This window comes from Orbicella franksi, chromosome 8 (assembly GCF_964199315.1).
Source record: "Orbicella franksi chromosome 8, jaOrbFran1.1, whole genome shotgun sequence".
NCBI lineage: Eukaryota > Metazoa > Cnidaria > Anthozoa > Scleractinia > Merulinidae > Orbicella > Orbicella franksi.
In genome coordinates, this window is record NC_138152.1 from 15,526,305 (window position 1) to 15,550,786 (window position 24,482).

Sequence of the window (24,482 nt, forward strand, 5' to 3'; positions counted from 1 at the left end):
GGCTGTGATTTCAGTGGTGATAACAGTGTATACGGAGAACATATAATTTGTAAGCCCTTTGAGGGTTGATCGCATTGAGATTCTTCGTTTACTGGTTGGCAAATTAACAACAATACATATAGGTGACGACACTGCTGGCGTCATGGTTAGTGCGCTCGGCTCCGGATCGAATGGTCCAGGCACTATTCCTGGTCAGGGACGTTGGGTTGTGTTTTGGAGAACGACACTTTACTCTCTAAATCCAATTCCTACAAAATGTATGCATAGCAGGGAAAGGGGGGGGGGTATCCCTTCGATGGACTTGCATCCCATTCAGGGTGAGAAGAAATACTGCTAGTTTTTTCATGCTCAGGGAACCGGAGATAAGCGTCGGGCTGATGGACAACTTGACTCTCACGCATACTTTACTACTGATATCTTCGTCATAAACGGAGACTTGCGCACGAAAGTTTGGGAATAAAACGGCACTTGAAAAGTGTGGATAGGTGTTGTCGCTAGCAGTCCACTTTTTAGTATGATTTTTCTCGTATTTTACGGCATTCGTGCTGGTTTCTTGGTGTGCCACACCAAATGAACCTGGGTACTTACCATTTACATGGGAAAACCGGAAATTCTAGTTGGAAAATCAAATGGTTCGCGCCATTCCGTTTGGGAAGCTTCAGAAAATATGGGCCGTGATTTGAGGCGATGCTATTTTTCTGCTGTTTCCAGTCTCTCTAGCTGATGTGAATATACTTTATAGCGATTCCCTCTCCCTCAACGTGGCATTCAACTGTTTAATGCTTATGCCTGAAATTTCCAACCGGATGGTTTTTGTAAATGGTAAGCACCCCCTTTCTTGGTTTTCGGTCAATTTATGTCAAACACTTTACTGTGATTATTTGCACTGATCCATTTGTAGCGGTAAGGAGTATAATTGTTATTGTCTTGAGAAGCCAGAAGCAGGGACGTTCGTCTGCAGAGAGCCCAGAGATTAGTATTTCATGCCTTTAATGAAAAAGTATTGTAGTTGTCTCTCAGCAGATGTTGTGCTAATTTTAAGTTTTAACTTTTGTTGTCTTTTTATTTGAGGATAAAAGGTGTAAAATGTAATAGAACACGCATATGAATAAAGGACTCATTTAATTTAACATGCCATAGAGTTATCAATTAACGTAAAGATCCCCTTCCTTAAATAAAGGAGTTTGATCACGCGCGTTTTGCGCATCTCAAGTTTAGCCTAGATTTGTCAAGTTTGTCGTTTGTAATTCGTGACAATCTTCCCATCTTTAACCATCCTTGTTCCTTAATGATTGGCATCTCTGTTTTTTTTTTTTTTTTCTATCTTAGTAAACGATTATTTCCAGGTTTCCTTTAAGTTCAAGGTTTAAAGGTTTAATTTTGCACGTGACCAAAATAATTCAAATTATAACACAGCGCGTGCGCTAGTCCTATCTAATTCTTACTGAGCCATCGTGAACGAAATCTCTATGTACGCACGGCCGCGCGTACTTAAGATGACGTGTGCAGTTTCAATTTAGCTGCAAAATTACCGTCGAGTTTAGTGCAGGTTCCTTTTGTCTAAGTTTCGGCAAAGTGAAGTTTGGAGAGCACGAAAGAGGCGTAAGAGTTGCTCGAAGCGACAGCCGAGAGGAACCCTAGCTTCTTGAGTGCTCTCCAAACTTCCCGCGTGCATCCATAACTCGATATACGCACGCTAAGCATGAACCACTTCTTAAATACCGTGAATGAGCTTCGTTAAGGACTACAAAATGTATAAGCAAGCAACGGTGGACGATGATCGTGCTGATATACGTTGGATCACTACTGATCTAATCGGCTTATCGTAGAAAACAATATAAAAGCAGGGCCACATACAATGCAGGATGATGTCTATAATATGTACTATATTTCGGTATGTCAAACCAGACTTATTTCGTCATTTTAATAACCAAGGTGCTAAATCTGATTAATATCCAGCCAGTCTGTCTGACGGAGTTTTTAAGAATTCTGTAAGGTTCAGTGAGCACATAGATTCTCTTCCCTGTACAGGCGCGGATCTAAAGGAAGGGTGGAGGGGGTACCCCCCCCCCGAGATGAAGCCTTCTTCTTTGCATTCGCTTTTAAAATTTGTTTACCTCATACCATTCCTTATTAGTGGTGCACCCCGTCCTATGAAAAATCCTTGATCCGCCCGTGAGGTATAGACTATAATAATTTCCTCTCAAAGAAACAGTCTTTCAAAACTAAGACCTCTGAAGAGTGGCTTACATCAAAAGATTGAGAGGGATCATTTCTTTATCGAAATTCTAGGGCAATATGAGGTTTCTACCAGGTCGATAAGCTTGTACGTTAAATGTATTTTTTATCTGTAACCAATATATATGTATGTTAATGGTTGTTAATGTTGGATGAGTACAGAAGCTTAAAGAACATAATCCCAATCCTGAAAAGAAATTGCACTGTGTCCCTTCTGAACGTAACATTGAATTTATTATTGATACGATCTAATTAAGCAAATCACTAGCAAGCTCAGCGAGTCCAAAGAGAACGATTGATTGAACGATCCGCTAGTCATGCGAATAAACTCGATAGCTAACTAACTGGACTAACTAAACAAGCCTCGTTTAGTTTACAATTACACGAAATTTTGTCCATAATTCCATTTCAAGGACTGTCTGCAGTGATGACGGTCACCCAATCGCTTGAAAATAGCTAGTTATTACAGTATATGGGAATCAGAACACTTCATATTTCCAGATTAGGATCCGACAAAAAGCTTAGACCCTTAAATTAATATTTTCAGAGTGTATACGGGCACTAAGTTTTAACTGGAAACTTAGATCGCAACCTTCACGAAGTTTTGTCAGTCAGTCAGTCAGTCAGTCAGTCAGTCAGTCAATCAATCAGTCAATCAGTCAATCAGTCAATCAGTCAAACAGTCAATCAATCAATCAATCAATCAGTTAGTCCGTCAGTTAGTCAATCAATCATTCAATTACTCAGTCGATCAATCAATCAATCAAGCAACCAATTAGTCAGTTAGCCAGTCAATCAATGATTGGATCAATCAATCAATCAATCAATCAATCAATCAATCAGTCAATCCATCAGTCAGTCAGTCAGTCAGTCAATCAATTACAAAACTGGTCAATCAGATAAACATTCCGAGAATTCAATGAAACGGTCATCTTACACAGTTTTTCACTCAACCCTGCTAACTTTATCCCTCTGGCTGCCAAGACCACTATACGGGCCTTCCCTCTATCATTGTTTTTTCCTGGAACTCGGGGTTTATTAAGTAGAGGCGTTAATATCGTTTTCTTTTTCAGGAAACGTCACGTCACACATCATTTCCAGTTTATAAGTCACGTGATCTGAAAGCAAAGAACAATAATAATCAAATAAAAGCAAATAATAAAAGTAATAAAAAGTCTGTTTTCTTTTAAAAAAAAAACCGAGGGAGATCTGAAGTAAAGGGAAACAGACATCAGAAGTAAGTACACGAGAGGAAAATTGGGGAAGGGTGCATTTCCTGAGAATGTCGCAATGTGCACTAATTTATCCCAGTTCAGATACTTTGTGGACGACTGATTTCGTCAGAAAACTAAAAAAATAAATAAATAAATATAATAAAAAGAAAGAAAAAAGAAAGAAAAGCTATCCGATAAGTGCCTTGGCCTGGACGAATCACTTCGTCTGACTAGCCATTCACAAGGTTCTATCACAAGTTACGATCAGTTTCAATTGTCTTCTTATTTCAGCTGTTTTTATATCTTTTCGCCCAGTGGTGATAAGTACAAATGAAGCACTGAAAAGTCGAATCAACCTATCGTTCACATCTTTTCTCAAAGCAATCTTAGTAAAGCAGTGACGTTTAACGTCAAATTATTATGTCCATCCCCAGTGTAATATCTTCTGTCCGTTTTCATTAGGCTATTTTCACTCGTTGTTCCTCGCGTGCTCGTGTTCCCACCACCTGATCATGACTAACCTTTGCAAAAAATAAGTCGGGTCCTCTTAATGGTAAGGTAGTTTGAATGCAAAATAACTGTCAACTTACTGACAAAGCGAAGAAAACTTGGCGGAGCCACTTTATATCGAACAAAACCGAAATAAACTGGGATCCCTGCGGAAACGAACAACACACAGTAAAATGATTGCTGCGGAGCCTCGTAGAACGGCGCAAACACCAAATACGATGCAACGACGACCATGATAATTGGAATTGGTAACCACACCTATAGAAAGAGAAAATTAAAATGGCCCAGCTGATGATATGATACTCTATCAAACGGATAACAGTTGCAAGAATAAATAAAATGACTATTTCATTGAGATCATTTCCAAACCAAATCGACTAAGTAGAAAACGGTTCGTCAACAAGAAGGCAAACAGATTCAACTCGATTCAGTTCGATTCGATAAGACTCGGCACGATCCGTCGTCCTTCTTGTGGTCGAACCGACTTGCCAGATTAGGTTCTCGAGCTTGGGTTACTCGACGCGATTGTCAGTGAGTCGAATCGTCTATTCCCATTCATGATGCGTCTCAGTCTGATGTATTGGGCATGTAAATTGGAGGTCGACCGGTTCTAAATTTGTTCTTGATAGTGACTTGGTGAAAAGCAGCCTGTTTGTAGTGATTGGCTAAAACCAATTAGCTTCCAAACCCTATTAAATTAGGGGAAATGCTCTCCATTCCCTTACTGTTACTACTCTCTAACTGTTACCTTGTACGGTCGCACGGCTTCCGGTCTTTTATACCTCAGCCAAAGAATGCCGGAGATTGAAAGTAAATAGCTCAACCAGGTGAAGAATCCAAAATAATTCAAGAGTACTTCAAAGGAAGATGTTTCAGGAATCAGCATCACACATGAAATGAAAGCCTAAATGAAGCAAAGAAATGACGTAAGAACAGTTATCATAAACCTTTAGAGGTGTCTCATGTCCAAACGAGACCTTTGAAAGCTACAAGTCAAAAGGTATTTGATCGTTTGCCCTCGAAATTAGACAGTACTTAGCTAGTTTGACATATAAACAACAAAAAAGATTTCCGCGAATTTTTTCTTTGGAGATATTTTCTAATGTACACTACCTGACCGACTAAAGCTTAGCAGAGTGAACAGCCTGCGAGGAAAGACGAACCGAACTCTACACCACTCTGGCCTGCTCCAGTCACCGGTTTTTTTTTTTTTTTTCGCGCTATGCTTCATCAGTTGGGACACTTTTCGCAAGTTAAGTACTCTGTTACTTTACATCAACAGCAAATGGAACGCTCAGCTGCTAATTATCCACTTGAAGGAAAAAATTAAAAGGTAAAATAAGAAATTTAGAAAAGCAGATTTTACGAGCGCTGAGTCAGCATTAGCCCTCAGTTGTTCGAGCAATGCAAACAGTAACGTCTTAGTATAGATCTGGAGCTTTCAAAAGGCCTGAAATAAAGGATAGTCTCGTATGGTTCTTGTTTTCAGTAAGAACATAAGGGAATAAAAAAAGTTCTTATGGATGTCTCAGTGAGCTTGCAGTACGACTAAAACCATAAGACTCGAATGACCTTTGCGGGTAAATGAGAGGGAAAAATTATAGTATCCTCGTTACTCATCTCGTTACTCTCGTGCAGCAGCAAATGTTAATCTAAAAATAAAGGCGCAAAAAGAAACTAAAGTATTTCGTGTTTCATTAAGCACATACATAATATAATCGGTTGTTGTTGTTGTTGGTTGATTGATTTCAGGCTGAAGGTTTCATTTACCAATCTTTTTTGTGGAATTCTTAAGCTCAGTTTCGCCGCGGCGCGCTTTGGTAATCTAAACATAAGACGACATTTGAGACGTGGACGGCAACTGGAAGGGGAATGGAGCTAATTCTGGCGCGCCTTTGACGTCATGGGATCACCTGGAAAGTCGTCGTGCTTGTATTTTAAACCAAACTGTGCTGACCAAAAAGCTGTAGTGACACCTGGAACGAGAACTTTCAGTTTCCGTTTAGCGTCTGCGTCTCAAAAGCGTCGCTGCTTAAGTTCGCAATTAAGCAAACGACGGTGACTTCATCTACCAGCTGTTACGCACGCAACGTAACAGACACACCGCCATGTCACACGATCGTCATGAATCAGTTACACGGAAAGAAAATATTAATCAGAACAAAACTGAAACTGCTTTCTCATACCTCCCTCCCGAGAAACAGCCGCCATTAGCAGTCCCAAATGTAGAGCACGCGACAAGGACTGGAATGCTCCAGGCCATGACTCCATATAAGCGGTTTGCTAAAGTCTGTTGAAGAGAGAGCAGGTGAGATGTGAGCTATAAAGCTTGCTAGCTAATGGTAAGTATGTATGACTCCGTGCCAAATCAGTAGTCGTATTTATTATATACTGTGATCTTGGGCAAGACACTTAAATATGATTTTAACTTTGTTCACCAAAGAGTGTAAACTGGGTGCTAGAGAACAATAACGGAAACCTGCTGCGGAGGGGGGTGGGGGAGGGGTCGGATTCCGTTGGACTAGCATGCCATCCAGAAACTGTGTTTCGCCATGCCACTAACAGCCATCTGGCCCTCCTGATCTGGAAGGTTTTCATGGTTACCACGGGCCACGGTAATAATAATTTTCTTCCGCGTCCAGGATCAAAAAGCAATGAATCCGGTTAGTCAGCCCCAGTCTCCGACCCCGTTAACCAGAGACTCCAGCCCGCCAATCACCACAGGTCCCGTTCTAAATGAGCAGATGAAGCTAAATGATTTTTCTAATACACGACGTCCTCGGCGTCTCAATAGTGTTTTGTTAAAAATAAAAGCTCCTTACCACAGCTACAGCCTCAGACGCCAGAAATTCCGGTGGTGTAAGAACCGTGAAGTATCCAATAATCACCAACAAGTAGCATAACGTCACAAGTGGAATACCGATAAAAATGGTGAGAGGAAGATTCCTAAGAGGAAAGTATAATGAAACGATTGTTATTAAAACCTTGATGTAATTTCTGATTTGTTTATTTGTTATTTTCGTTGTGTTTCTTACCTGTTAAGATTTTTGATCTCCTCCGTAACAAAGTTCAACTGATTCCTGAAGAGATAAAATGTTTGACTGGCTAAGTGGCCTTTAACGACTCTCACAAATCTAAATTAAAGTTGAAAAAAGCTCGGATGCGTATAACTTTTTTAATAAAATAACCTAGCTACCACGCACACTCTCATTGGTCGATAGGTGTGTTTAGATAAGCGCATGTAAACACGGTTGTGACGTTTTAGATTCGTGCGTATTTTTGAGAATTATTTTATACAAGCAATAGAGCACTTTCTCTATGTTTACATAGCTTCATTTAAATACACCGGAGACTGGGTAAATTCTCGAAAGTTATGCAAACCCGAGACGTATGTCTCGAATTCTTCCAACTCTCCTCATGTTTAGATGTGGCTACGTTAACACTGAAAAAGTGCTCTATTGTTTAATTAAAGGTATGTCAATTTCCTATAAAGGATATAGATATAACTGCATTCTCCAGAAGCCGTAACTCTTCTACTGCAGTGAATAGCTAGTTCCTTCATGTGCTCAACGCAACCTCGTTCCCAGGGTCTCTCATCTTACTGCCCCCTGGAGCGAGCGAAGAGAGACCCTGATTGGGTCTGGTCACGTGTCTCCCAGAATCTGGGAGATGACAATTACATGATTGAAGGGATGGGCGGCCTAGTAGGAATTTTGTACATACTTAGCCTACGGGAGTGCGGGAAGTGTTGTCACCAAAGTAAACCAAGAACGATATGATGTTCTGCGGCAATGTCCGGCGGTAATATTCTGCAAACGCCAAAGAAAACTTATCCATCATCTGATAGCGGAAATCCAAGTCGCTGAAGGTTGTATGGTTCAGTGAAGGACGTTACATATTGTAAAAATCTCCTCAAGAAGGCGAATGGAGAATTACACACCGCAGCCGAGGCTGTGTATCCAAGACCTTTGACTCATCTTTACCTCAGAATGAAGTGTAGGTCTTCTGAACGTCGATTAAATAATTTTAGAGAATTCAGGGCCTTTTAATTGATCACTGAAAGCCAAAGTCACTTCGAAAGGAGCGAAAGGGTGAAAAGATTTATTGAAGTTTCACCGCGCGGCCGGCGAACCGAACTTTGCAGAGCGCGAAGAATAATACATGACGTATTACGGCGTAATACGTCTGCATTTCGCCGTCGTTGCTGATAAACTGGATTTATCTTCAACCGAAAGGAGGCTAGAAAAGAAAAAAACAATTTTTATTGTGTCGTTAATAAATTGGTGTACGTGACTCCAACGGTTCGTGACAACTGTGCACATTTTCATTTAATTTTCGATCTCTCGACCTCTCTTTGCTTCACATGTGTTTCTGAGGGGCACATTTTATGCCATGTTATTAGAAGAAATAGAAATTATAAGTAGAGCGGAGTAGTTTGATTATGTTACAGCATTTTTAGAAGTCGCAGGTCTGCATGGTTTCCGCTGTTAGGTGCACGTCGCTTCTCAGAGTTTGACACCACTGTAATTTGCCATGCCGTGCTTATACTTTGTTTAGGTTCGTTTCTATTGCAAGATATGTTTCAAGGCTCTAAGTATTGGCTCTCCAGGGACAAAGATTAAAATATTCCGTGAACATATTGCTTACTTGCATTCGACGTTGTGACGCCGCAGGTGACGCCGGACCCGGCTATTTGATTAGAACTGTTTGCAAAGTGCGTTGCACGAATATCATATTTATCTTCGTCCAGCTTTTCTTCAGAGACTGCCGTAGCTTTACTTTGAGAAAGCTATACGTTTTCCTAGAGACATTCTAATGTTTTTTGAATCAATTTGATCGTGTGCATTCAAAGGAGAAACAATTACTACGGGATGAAATTGCACTGCTCGACACCCACGGTTGAAATATGACTGACTTTCTATAAATCCAGTGGGTAAGACGGCAACACTGAAAATCACGACCACTAAATTGCCTCGAGACAGACTTGCTTAACCTTTAGGTAAACGTTGGAATGGATATTATTCGAAATTTCAGCCTGAAAGCTAAGTATTGATAAACGCCACGGATAATGGTAGTCGGAGCGCGATACTTTGAATTCGACAAAGCTCCACGCGACAAATTGCTGATTACAGAGGACCCCTCCCTGATGTTCTCAATTGTCAAAGTGGCACGTGACCAGACCCAACCAGGGTCTCTCGTCGCTCGCTCCAGAGGGCGGTAGGATGAGAGACCCTGGGAACGAGGTTGTGCTCAACGTTATATTGCCAAGTTAAAACAGCTATATATTTTACTTTCTACTCACCAACCGTCGTACGAAAATAATCCATTATAAAAAGCGAAGGCAAATTTTCCAATCTGCCCACTCGTTCCATCAAATCCTCTTTCGAAAGCGATGGTATGGCCTATAACAAACACGAAAATCAGCAGTCAATTATTTATTCTCTATTGAAATTTCAGTTCGTTTCATACGTGTACGCTTCTGACTTTAAGAATACCGGACATAAGAAATGTCTTTTTTTAATCATAAAATTTCTAAACTTTATCATAAAAAGTAAAAGTAACAATATTTACATATTTATACTACATGTAAGTTGGGATGAATTATTCATACATACAATTTATTTTTTACTTTATAAAGATTTGTTTGCCCTCGTTCAATTGATTTTTCAGGGTGGTGTCTCTATGAATTCTTCATCCACATAGAGTAAACTTCGGAAGACTAAAGAAGTTTCTCTTAACCCACTGGGGTCAGCAAATCAGTCAGGTCACTGGGTGAAACTGGTGGAAAGCGCTGCAAAATTAAATGCCCAATTTGTGAAAGCACTGGAAACACGGAACCAGTGGTGAGCGCGGGAAAACAAGAAACTAAGTGGAAAATGCGAGATCGTAACTGCACGCGTGTCTGGGTTGCTAAGAATAGAAAGTATGTGCGAGGTCTCGCATGTAATTGGTAGAAAATCAATACTAGAGAACTTTATGTTGAATTCTCAGATCCACAGGCTATGGCAAAGCTCAGTGTATGCAACACAACGCAAACAAACAAGTAATTAACTTAGGTAAGCGATAGCACAAAAGAAAAAAAAATACCTTGAGCTAACCTCCCAACCCGGTGAATATCACCGTGACAATGGCGATCATTTTGGCTGCGGTGAAGATGATCTGCACTCTAGTGGCCCACTTAACGCTTGTGCAGTTGACGAACGTAATGACACCTGTAGGAGTGATAATGATAAATAAGTCTATTAAGGCATCTGGGTACGTGATTTTACAGTACTATTCAACAAATTGTTATTACATTCCCTATATGTGGTCAAGGATTTCTAGTTATCTGTCCACGACATATCAATTCTCCCTCTTGACCATCTCTGTTGCGCATGACTGATTTCGCGAATAGCTCTGGGGAACTCGGGAAAATAGTCTGTCCTGATTAGTTTCCTTTGAAACAGTGAAAGCACTTCATTACTGAGGCAGTCTTGTTTTGAAATTAAACACTTATTTAAAATTAATGGACTGGATTTAGGACAAACTCAACTCTTATTCCACATGTTCATGGCAGTGCCAAAATTTTAGAATTTCGTGTCAAAACACTGAGGCACGAGAAAATGTCCACGAATTTTACTGAAAACATTTTTGATAATTTAATTACATTTGTGAACATAGACTCATAATGTAGACAAAAGTGGTTGAACAACACACGTTAGTCCCACAGAGAGTCCATTGTAAATCCAGCAGCACTTATTTCGTTTTGAGCAACGCATGCGCTGTATGGCCATCATAGCCAGAATCTGGCTACGCTTGCTAATTCGTGTCTTGTATGGCCCAGAAAGTGAAGGTCTGGGATCGCAAATGGTCAGATCAATTCTGTAAACAGCTTCTGATTTTAGGTATGTCTGCCTACCGCCCCCTTGGATAACTGACAGGTGATATTCAATGCTATTCCGCCGGACAATTGTTAAATGCTTTGCCCGTTTTCACAAGAGGCTTTATGTTGGCTCATATGAAGTCTAACAACGTTGTTAGCGTAAAGAACAGTGGAGTCTGGTGTGCTTTATTTAGGATGTACAAGCTTTCACTGTGGGGTTACAGGTAACTTGCCATCGTCTCGAGATACTCGACTTATTTCTATCAAGCACACTGTAAGTACATGTACAAACACTGCGCGGCTGTTCAAACCTAAGTGTCGTGCTTCAAGCTTACATTCATATAAGTCCATTAATTGACCACAAATTTGAAGATAAAGTTGATTTTAACACACGAGAACAGTTGATACTTTTGGCGTGTGTTCATAAGATTTACATAAATTTAGTTCGTCAACGTGCATTTGGAATAAAAATGTTGAGGATATAAACTTCATTGCATTATTCACTGCTTGACTGTTAATAGGACAATCACATGACTTTTGGAGGGCATATAGTTTATTTGTGGCCCGAGTAGCATCATTTGCGCCCTTGCGCTTCGCGCTCGGGCGCAAATGATGCTACGAGGGACACAAATAAACTATATGACCGACAAAAGTCATGCGATGATCATTATTATCAATACACAAGGCCAAATCGTACAAATTCATTTAATAAGCAAAAAATGTTTAACAGAGATGTAGCATGAAACTATAGTATGGAAAGTTGTTGCTACAATACGAACAGCTAAACAAGAGCCAAATAAAATTCCTTTTTGTTTACAATAAAATGTCAAATATAATCTAGTTTTAAAAAGATTGGTAACAATGATTAGCAAAAAGACAGTTTACATTTCAAATGACTGCCTTGTAAGCTCCCGCCATCCCTCTCTGCCGCGGCGAGCAAAATGAAAACACAACGAAAACCAAATAAACTCAACTAACTTCTCCGCATCTTTCCAAACGCCGTCCGTGTTCTGCCCTTCCATGAAGTATCGATTCAATTTCTGCATGTCTCCTGACTGAATGGATGATTTGTGTTTTGGTTTCGCATTGTTTTCTTTCGTAAATAGCTTGGCCTTCGCTTCAAACATTTTGTTGGCAGACATAAATTCGCTGTCTTGCAAAATGTTTATGTTTCGGCTGAGTGGAGCACAGGTTAGATGGCGATGAATGGCCGCTCTAATTCCAGTCAATGCACTTGGAGTTAATGCTTGGCCTTTCTCTGTTTTCACTTCAGCGAAGAACTTTCGCAGAATTTCACTCAAGTCCGTTGCACTTACTGTTTTGAGATCCACTGTAATTTTTCTTTTCTCACACCATTTCTCGAACTTTTTTTACTCCCCACTCAGTTGCTCTCTTGGTGTTTTTCGCTTGAGCTTTTTGCTCAATCTCATCCAGTTGCTCGTTGTCTAAGTCCGAGTTTTGACTAGAAAAAAGCTGAAAATTTGGGAGTTCTTCCATTTTAAAATGAAATTTCCAAACGGCAAACGTTCACTACGCAAGCTGTTCGCACCTGAATGGTTTTCCCGCGTCAATAAACGTAACCTGATTGGTTAATATTCATCGGATGATGAACCGAGAACCAATCAGCTGCAGGGCCGTTAATACATTAACGGCCCGCTAGGAGTCATTTGCGGCCCGCAAAGCGTGTGTTTTCAAGAGGGCGGTTTTCAATCTGGCCGCGTATATTGATAATAATACTAGTTTTTATTGGGTTGGTCTTGTGATCATGTGTAGCTGTCAAATAGTCAAGGTCAGCCCACACATATATTTCCTTGTTCTCAGTTAATGTTTGCTGATTTGTCCAGGCTCTACTTTAGCTTTTAATTACCAAGCATTCTCACGATAGACATGTTCTTGTCAGTCTCACTCATGACCTAACTTGACACCTCCACTTTAAACTGTTATGCTATAGCTTGAATTCGTTAAAGAGTTAATGGTATCTTTCCAATCGTCATAAGTGGCATGGTTTATCATAATGCATTTGTCTTCGTACCCGTCTAAGTCTCGTTTTATCTACACTCTTTCTTTTTTTTTTTAAGAATATGTTTTATAAGAATATGGAGTCTGAAATTTGCGAAATTTTAAGAATATTTTAAGATTAAACCCGAGGCGGAGATTTTAAAAAGAACAAATTTTTTGTGTTGAAAATTTGTAAATACAATACTAATATATGCTTTTAACTAAACCGTATAAAATCCTTCCTTCCCCACACGGTAAAAGTAGCCAAAAAGCAACAAAAACAGCACTAGCCGTATGTTCGATACTCTGATGCCTGCAGGCTGGCTCCAAATTACTTCACATAATACCTTCGAAAACAGAAATTTTATACGCTGTAATATAAAAATATTCAAAAAATATTTTCAGCCTAAAATTGGCAGAAAATAAGAATATTCAGCTTCGGTCGGAAAAACAATCTTCTTTTAAAAAATAAAGAGTGCATATCTTTTTATTTCATACTTACTGAGATTTTCGCATAGAATCGATCGCATGAAAAACTCATGCGGAAATTTCTCCATCCAATCACAATCCCGAAACGACTTTCTCACACGTGGGAAAAGCGTTTCATCCAATCAGAAATCAGCTGTCAAAATGAATCAGTCTCTTCAATCATTCACAGAAGTTTGTAGAGTTTCCGCTAGTTTACTTCAGTTTTCTTGCAAATTAGCTACAAACCACAGACAATGGCGGAAAGTTCGAACAGGTTTATCGCTCTAGATAAACCCATTAAAAAGTACATCCAGGAAAAGCGGAACTAAAGGACTCGAGCAAAAACCCGACGAGACCTTTTAAGGTTAGCTTGCTTAGCGAATTCCTCAAACAGCAGGAAGAGGCAAGAAAAGTTTTAAAAAAGGCAAATATGCCGTAAGCATTATCGACGACAAAGAGTTTTACAAAGGAAATGTCTGGAAGCTCGAAGCAAACGACTTTAAAAAAACAAGGCAAGGGAAACAAATCAAACGCAGTTGAAGCGTTGACTGATGACCAGGAAAACATTCCGAACGAAATATATTACACTTGGTTTTTGAAGAAGCGACGAGATGCTTGCACTCAGACGGAATAAAAAAATAACTTGACATTTGTTCTGCCGAATGAAGGGTGAAAATCTGGTTGAGGGTGAAAATCTCAGTATGTAAGAAATAAACAAATTACAGCATGGAAAGTGCTTTGTACGGTATTTACGCACTCGTTGTTTTTGTATCAGAAAGCGCACTCGTTCGTTTTCTGATACGTCAACAACTCGTGCGTAAATACCGTACGCGTGCACTTTTCATAAAGTAATCTATATTTATTTCCTTTGGTCGGCTAGTAAACCGGCTTGTTTATTGCCGTGCTTTAACTGTCCAACAGCAATATCAAGCACAATTTTAGACCACAAAGCCAAAACCTAAACTGAAGTGCCGAACTAACATCAAAGTAATATCATTTGGGGCGGATATCCTTTGGCCTTGAGATACTCCTCGCCACAGTCACTTCGTAGCATTTTTCAAACGCGAAAAGCATTTAGTCCGCATATATGGCTAAAAGCATCTTTTACGCAAGCCTTTTGTCCAAAAAAACATCTCCAATTACGTTAAGTTAACTATTCGGTACTGTTTACCTTGAAAATCATACAAGACAGAAATTAAACAAACGCGAATGACAGTTCATATGTAATTCTGGTAACTTCGAAAGCTGTCCTTTTCAGCAATCTTTCCTGGCCGCGCGGTTGAAAAGAATGTTTCCCTTGAATGTTTTCCTGGTGTTTCCAAATGAAGTATTTTTTTTTTGGCTGTTATACTTTCTACCTAGGGATAGTAAAATCTTCGCATGCTCGGGTCATCTGGCCTATGTATTTAAAAGTTTGATTCACAAATGGCATTCTGTAGCTAATAATGAAAATTGAACAGAAATTCCAACTCACCCAGTGCTGCAGCCGCTAGCATTTTAACCAGCGCACCAAGATCTTCACGTCCGCCACAACCAGGGAAGATAGCTTCGATAACATACGATCCAAACACAAGAAGAACCATGATCTGACTAGCCGGCCTCTGAAACAGCACAAAAGTCCACGAGAACAGGAAGGCTGGAAGGGATCCATACGCCTCCAGCAAGTACTGAAACTCAGCACCAGATCTTGGAATCATAGTTCCTAACTCACTGTAACATAACGCGCCAAAAAGAGAGATAATTCCACAGATGGCCCAAATCACTAGAGACATTCCTACGGAGCCAACGTAGAACAGCACCCATTTTGGAGTTGCAAAGATTCCCGAGCCGATTATTGTGCCAACGAGGAATGCAATTCCCCCGGGAACTTCCAAGGAACGTCTGAGGGACACCGTGTTTCTTACGTGCTTTTCGTCATCGAATTCGCCGTTTTGCGTTTCATCGATGAAGCTTTGGGACTGGGAGTCCTCCGCCATGGTCACTAAATCAAGAATTATTTACCTGATCCTTGCTGACCCTACGTTGTTTAGTCTGATCTTAGTGCTTTGTTTGATCTTCCGTAATCTGTCAAAATATTTCATTCACGTTTTGTTATTACCTCTTTGGAGTAAAGTAAAGTAATCTGTACGTTCTACAATAATCTGTGTGAATAATATTTTACGGCCAAGTATCTCTTACTTTTTCTCACAATTTTGCGTGGCAGAATCTAGTCGTGCATAAAAAATGTTACCACTGTAGATTGAGAATTTTGTCGCAGGCAGATATGATAAGTACAGTGAGTCATGTCATAAGGGGAAAGCAAAACAAAAAGTCACGACAACCAAGTGGTAGTTAATCGTGAAGTTGTGTGGTTTTACACTGGATAGTCTGTTCACACTCAGACGCACATCGATCTACCGCGTTCTCAACGATCTGCGAGAAAATTACCACTGTGTTGTAGAATGAAATCCTTTAGATAAGGTTGGATGAGATTTTTACAGCAAAAATAAGCCTGGTTAAAAGTAATTTCGAAATAACTGAGGAGAAAAATTGATTATTGCATGTGTAAACAGAAAGCGAATAAATCCACATTGAGTAGATAGCCCTGTTACTTGCCTTATATGATGACACCATTTTTATGACGAAATACAACCTCAAATGAGATCACTTGGATTTCACTATTTCGTTAAAAAGTCCAAAAACGTGAAATTAATACAAAATCAAGCCAAAATGTTTATGAAATGTAAAAACACTAGAAATTCTGAAACTTGAGGAAGAGAACTGAAAAGAAAAAAAAAATGTCTAAAAAGTAGAGTTTTGGCCAGACGTATACATGAAATTTGCGGTTGCCATTACACCGTCCAAAATCTTGGACAAAATTGACACATCAAAATTTCCTCGAGAGATAAATGAACAGCTACTGAAAGTTTCAGCATCTTAGAATACATCGTCTTTTGTGTTCTGTATTTGAACTACAAGGCATGTCGAAGGATTTGCAGTTTATCTGCATGCTCATCTTTTCAAAAATGTCTGTGAGATGCAGTGCTTCATGATGGCCGACCGATGCAAATACATTTGAGATGTTAATATGTTCTTAAAGTTCAAACTGGTCTTTTTTCATTATTATTCCGAAGTGTACGTAGACGTTATGAGTTCCACAACAGTATATATTCATGAGAAAGTTGTTCGTTAATTGGTCGTTTTCGACAAGTAGTTAATTTTATCCGTATAGTCTTCATTTTAGAAGGAAAAGATAGCTGATCAGAGACAAAGTGACGGCCTTTTTTAAGTAGGCCAGGACCTTGTCAACGAAACACATAGACCAATATGGAAATTAAGTGAAAACGAAATAAACAGACTTGAGTTCAGGTTTATTACTTTTTATGACCAAGTAACAATCTTAATAAAGGTCATTTGTTTATATTCTGTTGGCGTCAATGGTCGTGCTTTCACGAGCTTTCACGATTTTTCTAGTCGCTAAGCGATTGAAGGTGGAACTTGTCTCATGAAAGCAGTCGGTCGTCCAAAAAGCTTTTAAAACTTCAAGCCAGTCACCAAAATGTAATGGGATTCTCATGAAATGTAAGCCTTCAAACCGGGTTGGAGGCGAGTTGGCCAGTGAGGAACCCCTTGCGGTCAAACATTTTTTATGTCCGTCAAATCGGAAAAAGAACCCGCGTTCTATTTTTGTGACTCGTCAAGTTTGCAAACGAAAGATCGACAGGTAAAACGAGTCTTCCTTTTAACAGAAGCGTTTCTTTTTCGTGTTAAGTGCGACGAATGCTAGAACCAGAACTATAAGCAGAACTTTCCGTTAAGACGCACACTTATCTGCCCATAAGACTGAGGTAAATAAGGTTCTGTTGTCCTCTTTCTGCTTGCAATAGAGACCAATCTCCTCCTTTGCTGAAATTATTCTCTTTCTCCCGGAGACACCCAACGGCATAAACACAGCAATAAAAAAAATAGAAAGCTATACATGCTAGTTAGCTATTATTTCAAATGCGTGCATTCGCTTGCCTCAAATTAGTTACAAGTATCAGCGTGCATATTCGTGAAAAGAGTTATCAAGTCTAAGTCGCTTTAAAAAAGTTAGCAAAGCTGCGCCTTTAGGAATGTCAAGTCAGACGAGCTGCATCGTGAAAGCTCGGCCAATGAGTAATATCTTCTAAAATCGGAATCGGTCGTTTCGGTTAGTGGCTGGTTAAATATTAATGTTAATTAATGTATACTCAAAGAAGCGCTAATGGTCAGCTTTCACGTATGTCTAGTTTCCATCCACTTCCAAGGCTTAACAGTCATGCAAGCTTATTAAATGAAAAGCGAAAGCAAAAAAACAAAAACAAAAAAAACAAAAAAACAAAACAAAGCAAAACAAAACAAAAACAAAAAAAAATTATATGGGGAAGGTGAAGCAAGGGTACATGTTACATAGTCAGAAGAGAGAAATTTAAATAGTTAGGAAACCTGACAAAGTTCTTTGTTGTATGTTTTTGTCGGCTATTTTAGGGGTTTACCCTGCACAAAACCTGACCAAATATAAAGGCGGTTATGTGTGCTTATGCAACTAACCAATAGAAGCATTACGATTAATATGTCATTAATGCATATAGGCTAAACACGAGAAGGTTCAAGGATCTTCCAACGTAAATCTCAGCCTGTTTGTTTGCTGCTTTGATGTTGACCGGTCTTCCTAACCATTTACCTCTATTAACTCAAAACAGGAAGTCGTTCATAGTTGCTGGTTAAGTTTTAATGTTTACACAAATAATAAATAAGTACAAAGTATGTTCTTGCGTTCATGGATCAACCTCAAAATGCCAGTGTTTTATTAAATAAAAACAAAGCGGGAAAACAGAAACTTCATATAAAAAAGTTTATTTTCTGTAAAAAAAATAACGGTATGTAGTTGACTGCAATTTCTTTTTTTCATAGTAGAGTCTCAACAGTCGTCACAATAAATTTTGTTAATCATTCGGTTTTGACATGAAGATTGACGAAATAAATGTTTCAAGTAAAGATAATAGCCAGACAATATACCTTCTCTAAGTTAAAACAAACACACAAACAAACAAACAAACAAACAAACAAATAAAAGAAATGAAAAAAAAAAAATAATAATAATAAATAAGTGAAGGAAAGAACGTCGATCTTAACTGAGAATGCGGAGCGTTAGTTTTATCCTTTTTTTGTTCGTAAAAGTGTTAAAAGGAATATTGCGGCATTTCGACAGTGCATAAATAGCGCTCAGTAAAAATTGTTACAGCCCAGACTTCCATGAAGTTCAAACGCTAGGTCTAACGGTGAAACTAAATTAGTTGTTGTTTTCAAATAGCTATTTGATAATGGTTCTTCTAATTGCAATAACGTAATCCATCCTTTGAAAGACTCGAGATCCATTTAAACATAACAAGTGGCATAATTGGTTTTCTTATCCACTCTAATTCCATACAATAATCGTGAAAAACAAAATAAAATAGAATTAGTTATACTGCAAATCTTAAAGACACGGTAATGCGGTGAACACTTTACGAGATGTGGAAGTCACTCTCCGATATCTGGTTATATTGTTTCTCGTTGTCTCTTTCTTTCAAACTTCAGAGCGTAAGTAATTTATTTTCTCCCTTTAGCTTTACTTTTAATTTTCAGCCCTCTACTTCGTTACTATTTCTGACACAATGTAAAATCCTAACACGGTACCATAAATGACCACTGGTGGGGAAGGTCAGTGGAAGGTCCTTTGTTGGGATATCTTCAACAACCTCAAGCAAGATGAGCCGGTATTAGTATCTAAATATCAACAGCATTAGTTTAGGCAGGGAGCGTGGGTTTGCCTGTTTGGAAATCCCTTCATGCTTTTTTTTACAACGTCCTGGCGATCTCTGATACCAACAATTGTAACAAATGTATTTGAATTTTTCTGAGAAATGTTCTTCGATTTTGGAGGGTTTATTGGTGTTTCCTTCTCGCTTTAGAATTTTTTTTTTTATCTATATCGACACAGGTTCACCAAAAGTGATTGATACACGCGGTCAAGGTATCAGTCGATGTGTTTACAAGGGCGCTCTCTTTGCCAACTTTAAGGCTCACAAGTATTATTCCTACTTGAATGTCTCAAGCCTCAGCACAGAATATTATCTGAATATCACCAGTATTGGTTCAGATCTTGCTGAAGACAGGATCGAGTGTGGGTTTGCCTGTTTGGAAATCCCTCTTACAACCTCGGGCAGTTCCTGATATCAAAAAAAAGCTCTTTGAACTGCTTCCATTTGGCAATTACAGCAACACGGACAAGTTCATTGCAAGCTCGGTGTTTCATCACTACAGTATTCCGGGAGGTGGAAACTCGACTTTCATTGACGATCAAATTGCAATAAATGATCTACATCAGATTGAACAAAAATCAGTGAAAGTACCGCAATTTACTAGGAGCCGTTGTTAAAATGGATAACGTATGCCAGATCAGGAAGTCGTAAAGGTTGAGAATATGGTAAATTATATTAGTGTCACCCAACTAGTGGACTAATGAAAATCCTGCATTTTAATTGGCTACGCTGCTATAGGACTATTAGTAATAGTCCTCGAGTAGAGAAATTGGCGCGACGAGCGCGGGGCTTTCTTTCGTTTTATTCATTTCTTCAACTTGCATTTGCTAACTTTGGTCAATACCCCATCCGGCTTCGCCTCATGGGCTATTGACCCGTAGCCCTTGCGGGCTACGGGTCTAATTGTTAAGTAGTGACTTTTTAGGTGGTACTTTATTTACTGCCACGATATTTGTACTTAATTAAAAGATCAATCGCAGAACATTACAGCCTTCATGGTTAGCAGGAGTTGATGATGCTGTACGTAAGTACACCAAATGTGATGTATGCACAACGTACATAAAACTGCAAGTAAACGAAGACCAGGGAATCCAAGGCCATCATCAGCCTTACGGAAGTATAGTCTTGTGAGGAAAATCTCTCCCTCGCTTGTGCTTGTTTCGAGCTTGCAAAACTACCTCCGCCCCTCACTCGCTAGAATGAATCTTCTTGCGTTGTGGGTTGGCTCTAGAGTACAGTGGATGTGGCTGCTGTATTTCGTTACTCGGTCTTAACTTAACGTTTTCGCTTTCAGTCTCCATGCAGCCTTTGGCCTTGTCAAAACAATGGAACTTGTGTATCATAGTACGAGAAGAACGGCCATGTGTGCCTTTGCACGAGAGAATTCACAAGGAAACTTTGCCAGACGAGGAAGAAAAGTTTTCACTCCTATTACGTTATCAAAATATAAATGAAAAGATAAATCCTAGGCCAGAGGTACATTTTTCCTGAATTTTTTTTTTTTTTTTTTCGCATTTTATAATATCTGACTACAGAAAAAAAGGAATATTCCTCATCGGGTTATGACTTATTGAAAGAAGATTGCATGCACGCAAGAAAATTTTGTGTCGTGATACAAATTTACAGTTAACTTCTTACGACATGTGAGCTGAGGCTGCCCGAGAAGTTATGCTTTGCAGCAGATTTTAAAACGAACTTCACTTATAGTATTTCTGATACAGAATACATATTTATTTCCACGCTAATAGTCTCCAGAAAATTATATAGGGGTTCTACACCTGAACAAATGAAAGAGCACATGCAGAGCTGGGAAGAACTTAACTCATTTAATGGTAGCGACGACTTTTTTTCTTGTCTACCTCTCGTTTGGCTTCTTTAAAATGCAACAGTGCAAATGTTATTTGTAATGACAAATACATTCAGGTTTTCCATTGGCTAGCTGTTATAGCCAATAGAAACCAGACGTGTTCTATCCGTCACATTCTCACAAAGGTACGAGCTGCGCTAGCAACTTCAGATCCACATGGAGGATCGAAACCATGGTCTTGCCTGAACTAAGCCGAACAATGGCATATAAAACACGCAAAACAGTCAACAGGACTTGCGCGTAAACAGCTACATTTGAATCATGTGGTGCCAGAATAACCAAAGGAGAAATAAACCTATACATCGAGCAAGAGAAACATAAGCTCGATCAGATAGCTGCAAGAAACATAAGAATGTCTCTAGACAAACGTATAGTTTTCTCAAAGTAAAGCTACGGCGTCTCCGAGGGAAATCGTACGAGAACAAATATGATATCCGTGATAAGGATCTACTTACTGTGCTTTCAAACAGTTCTAATCAAAGCCGGGCCCGGCGTCACAACATAGAATACAAGTAAGCAACATGTTCACGGCAAATTTCATATTTTGTCCCCCAAAAGCAAATTCATGGAGACTTAAAATAATGCCTAAACAATGCATAAACTCACGGCACATTACAGAGGTGTCAAACTCAACGAGTCGACATGCAGATAACAGCGGAAACCATGCAGACCTAAGACCTATAAAAATTTGTCATAGTACGATCTAACGGCTCAACTCCACTTAAAATTCCTCCTTATTACACGACATGAAGTGCCCTTCATGAACACGAGTGAAGCGACAAGAAAGGTCGAGTGACCGAACAGAGAACGGCAAATGTACAAATGTCACGAACCGTAGAAGTCGTATAGGCTGGTCAACCCCATTTTACACGCAATTAGGGGTGAAAAATCAACAATGCGCTCGTGGAAAAGACAATAGGCTAGTTTTTTTTGGCGTAAAATCGTTACTATTGCGAACAAAAAGTAACTTTCTATCAATATTTGTCCTGTCTACTGCTTAGGTTGCCTGAAATTTAAACTTTTAGCGATAATTTTTCGAATCAAAATACAAAATCCTCATGTTTTGAACGGCCGATGACGGATACAATTTGTAAATCGTAATAAACCGTAAAATCGATACTTTGCCGTATTGATATTTCAATTTGAGTATTGTAGTTAATCTGTACATACCATGTATCAGCGCCAAGCATGGACTGCATGTGTATTGTCTTGACAAGTTGTTGCCGTTAACTGCCAACCGCTGCAAACAGCGAGAATTGCGTGACAGACTACTGAAGGCCCACGCACCTTGCACGTGTTCTACAGTTCAATCCCTATTGTCCCTATTAAACGGCCACCCTTGGGGAAATGGATTTGGGACTTCGATTACCGGCCACCGAAAAGGGGTGGCCGTTTAATAGGTGGCCGCTTAATAGGGGTTCGACTGTAATTAAAAAAAGTAGTCATTACATTTCCTTTATTTTTAGTACAATTTTGTTGCGAACCTCAATACTGGAATAGTTTTCCCTATTTTTGTTTAATAATTATTTCACAAGATACGTCTACACCTCCACCGCCTTAGGCCTGTTAATCGTGAGCATCCTGACAAATTTGGTGGCTATAGGCTATAAGCATGAAACTCGAGGTTGTTTTGTGGCCAAACTACTGAGAAAAACTAAAATTAAACGACGGACGCATGGGTAATGGGTCTGTCGATCCTAATCGATGCAGGTAACATCTGATGACTCCGATCGACGTAAAGACCCAATAGGGATGAATAGTTTCACATCGATGTACACAAAAATTTAAGACAGTTATGCACCCAAGCACGATCTCACGAGCTCTTCAATTAATTGAACACCATGATACGGCTTTTTTAGCCTTAGTGGAAGATTGTCAATTTCCATTTCAAAGTGGCTGCATATTATGCGCAAAATAGGGACGCTAAGCTTGGTTAACTTATTTCTTGCATACAGTTCACAGAGATTGTATGTATCGTAAGTGACCGGGTGGGTTAGCCGACACTCTTCAAGAATGTGCGCAAGGACGGAGGAATACGCGTCTTGCTTTGCAACAGCTTGACCGTCCCACTCGTCTGCAACGTCGTGACTTCCTTGCCTGAATTTCGCCGCCATTCTTGAAAAATACGATTTTATTTGCTGTGGCGCTATGAATTCATCTACAGTGAATCTGCGGCTCCCGTCTTCATGTTTTGCGTGTCTTATATCTTGAGCCACCTGTGTGGGGTCTGCTTTGAATCCTGTCTGTTCTCCTATTTTAAATTTCTCGTCTAGGTAGGCCTTCTGCTTAGCACTGAAACGGGCAGCCTTCTTCGTAGATCGCAATGCCCAGCCCTGCGGTAAAGCCTGAACACTTTGCTCTGAAAGCTCAGAACCGGCAATAGATGGCTGTGCGCTTGATCCTTCCTGTTTTTTTTTCAGCGTAAAGAATCTTTGTCTTGTCGAGAAGCGAGTGTCTTTCCTCTACAAATTTGCACTTGCCATAATGCATATGCCGCTCCAGGTTACAATGGCGCTGAAAAGTACTCACGCATCCTTCGACTGGACAGGAAAAAAGACCAGCGTGCTCGTTGTCAGCGGATGCCGTGTTTTGCTCTCCATGAAAGGTGTTTTCTGGATTGTCTTCAACAGGAGACCGCGTGTTTTCAAACAAAGAGACGTTTTGGAAGTCTCCAGGAGAAAAGGAGCTCTCGGGGAATACTGGATCCTTCACTGAACCCATTTGGACTACACGAAGACACGAGATTTTGTTGTATTTTGTGGCAATGGCATTTAAAATAAAAGCGCCTTGAGTAATAAGGGTCTAAACCGAACCTAAGATTCTTCAATTAATTGCATTAGCGGTAACCCTGATATACTTCGAGCAGCGCTTACTTAGTCCGTCGAGCGTGACGCGAAAAAAAAAACGCGCGAGAAAATAAAAATTTGGTAAAAGTAAGCAAGAAATAATTGTTTTTTACCTTACAACTGAGACCATGGCATGGTCTTTCCTTCTCCCACATCAAATGCCTTCCATACAGTCAGACATTCCTCTCCATAATGGAAATTATTTGAGTTGCTCACTTCCTTCCTGCTGCAACGAGATTGGATGCTACTTTGTGGAATCAATCAAGGTAACTCGGACGCCTCTAGCACCACCATGAGATAGATTAGCTCGTTTCAGATCATCCGCAGAGACTACATCAGGGCCATCATTAATGTAGCGAAGAACATGTGTTTTGATCGTTGCTGCTCTTCTGTCCCATGCATGGATCCTTACCGCCTTGTGGGTTGCTGAAGTCCACTCTCTAAACTTTGATATCAGTCGCTTCTTTCATAAGTCGGCAAGCAGCTAACATGGTGAAGCTGTTGTAACACCCGGCGTTGTCTTCTCGGAAAAAGGCAGTTGTAATCTCCGGATGTTCTTTCTTGAGTTCTTGGAGTGTGTGTCGTATGATGCTGACCACCACGTTGCTGTCTTGACTGCAATTCTCGACTATGTGAACAAACACTTGGTGCTGCAGCTTGTCAGCTGGTCACAAG

The 24,482-nt window shown here is 39.7% G+C and overlaps 1 pseudogene across 1 annotated transcript; it reads right to left on the bottom strand.

Annotated features, from left to right (window-relative positions):
- Nucleotides 1-281: 281 nt before the first annotated feature.
- LOC145494864 (b(0,+)-type amino acid transporter 1-like) lies at nucleotides 282-24,446 on the bottom strand (annotated as a pseudogene). Its single transcript, XR_014050323.1, has 12 exons — nucleotides 23,921-24,446; nucleotides 22,132-23,687; nucleotides 14,765-15,354; nucleotides 10,050-10,174; nucleotides 9,265-9,364; nucleotides 6,998-7,042; nucleotides 6,785-6,908; nucleotides 6,149-6,252; nucleotides 5,591-5,614; nucleotides 4,711-4,921; nucleotides 4,043-4,220; nucleotides 282-3,356 (listed from the first exon to the last, which is right to left on the bottom strand). The product of XR_014050323.1 is annotated as a b(0,+)-type amino acid transporter 1-like (transcript).
- Nucleotides 24,447-24,482: the final 36 nt, after the last annotated feature.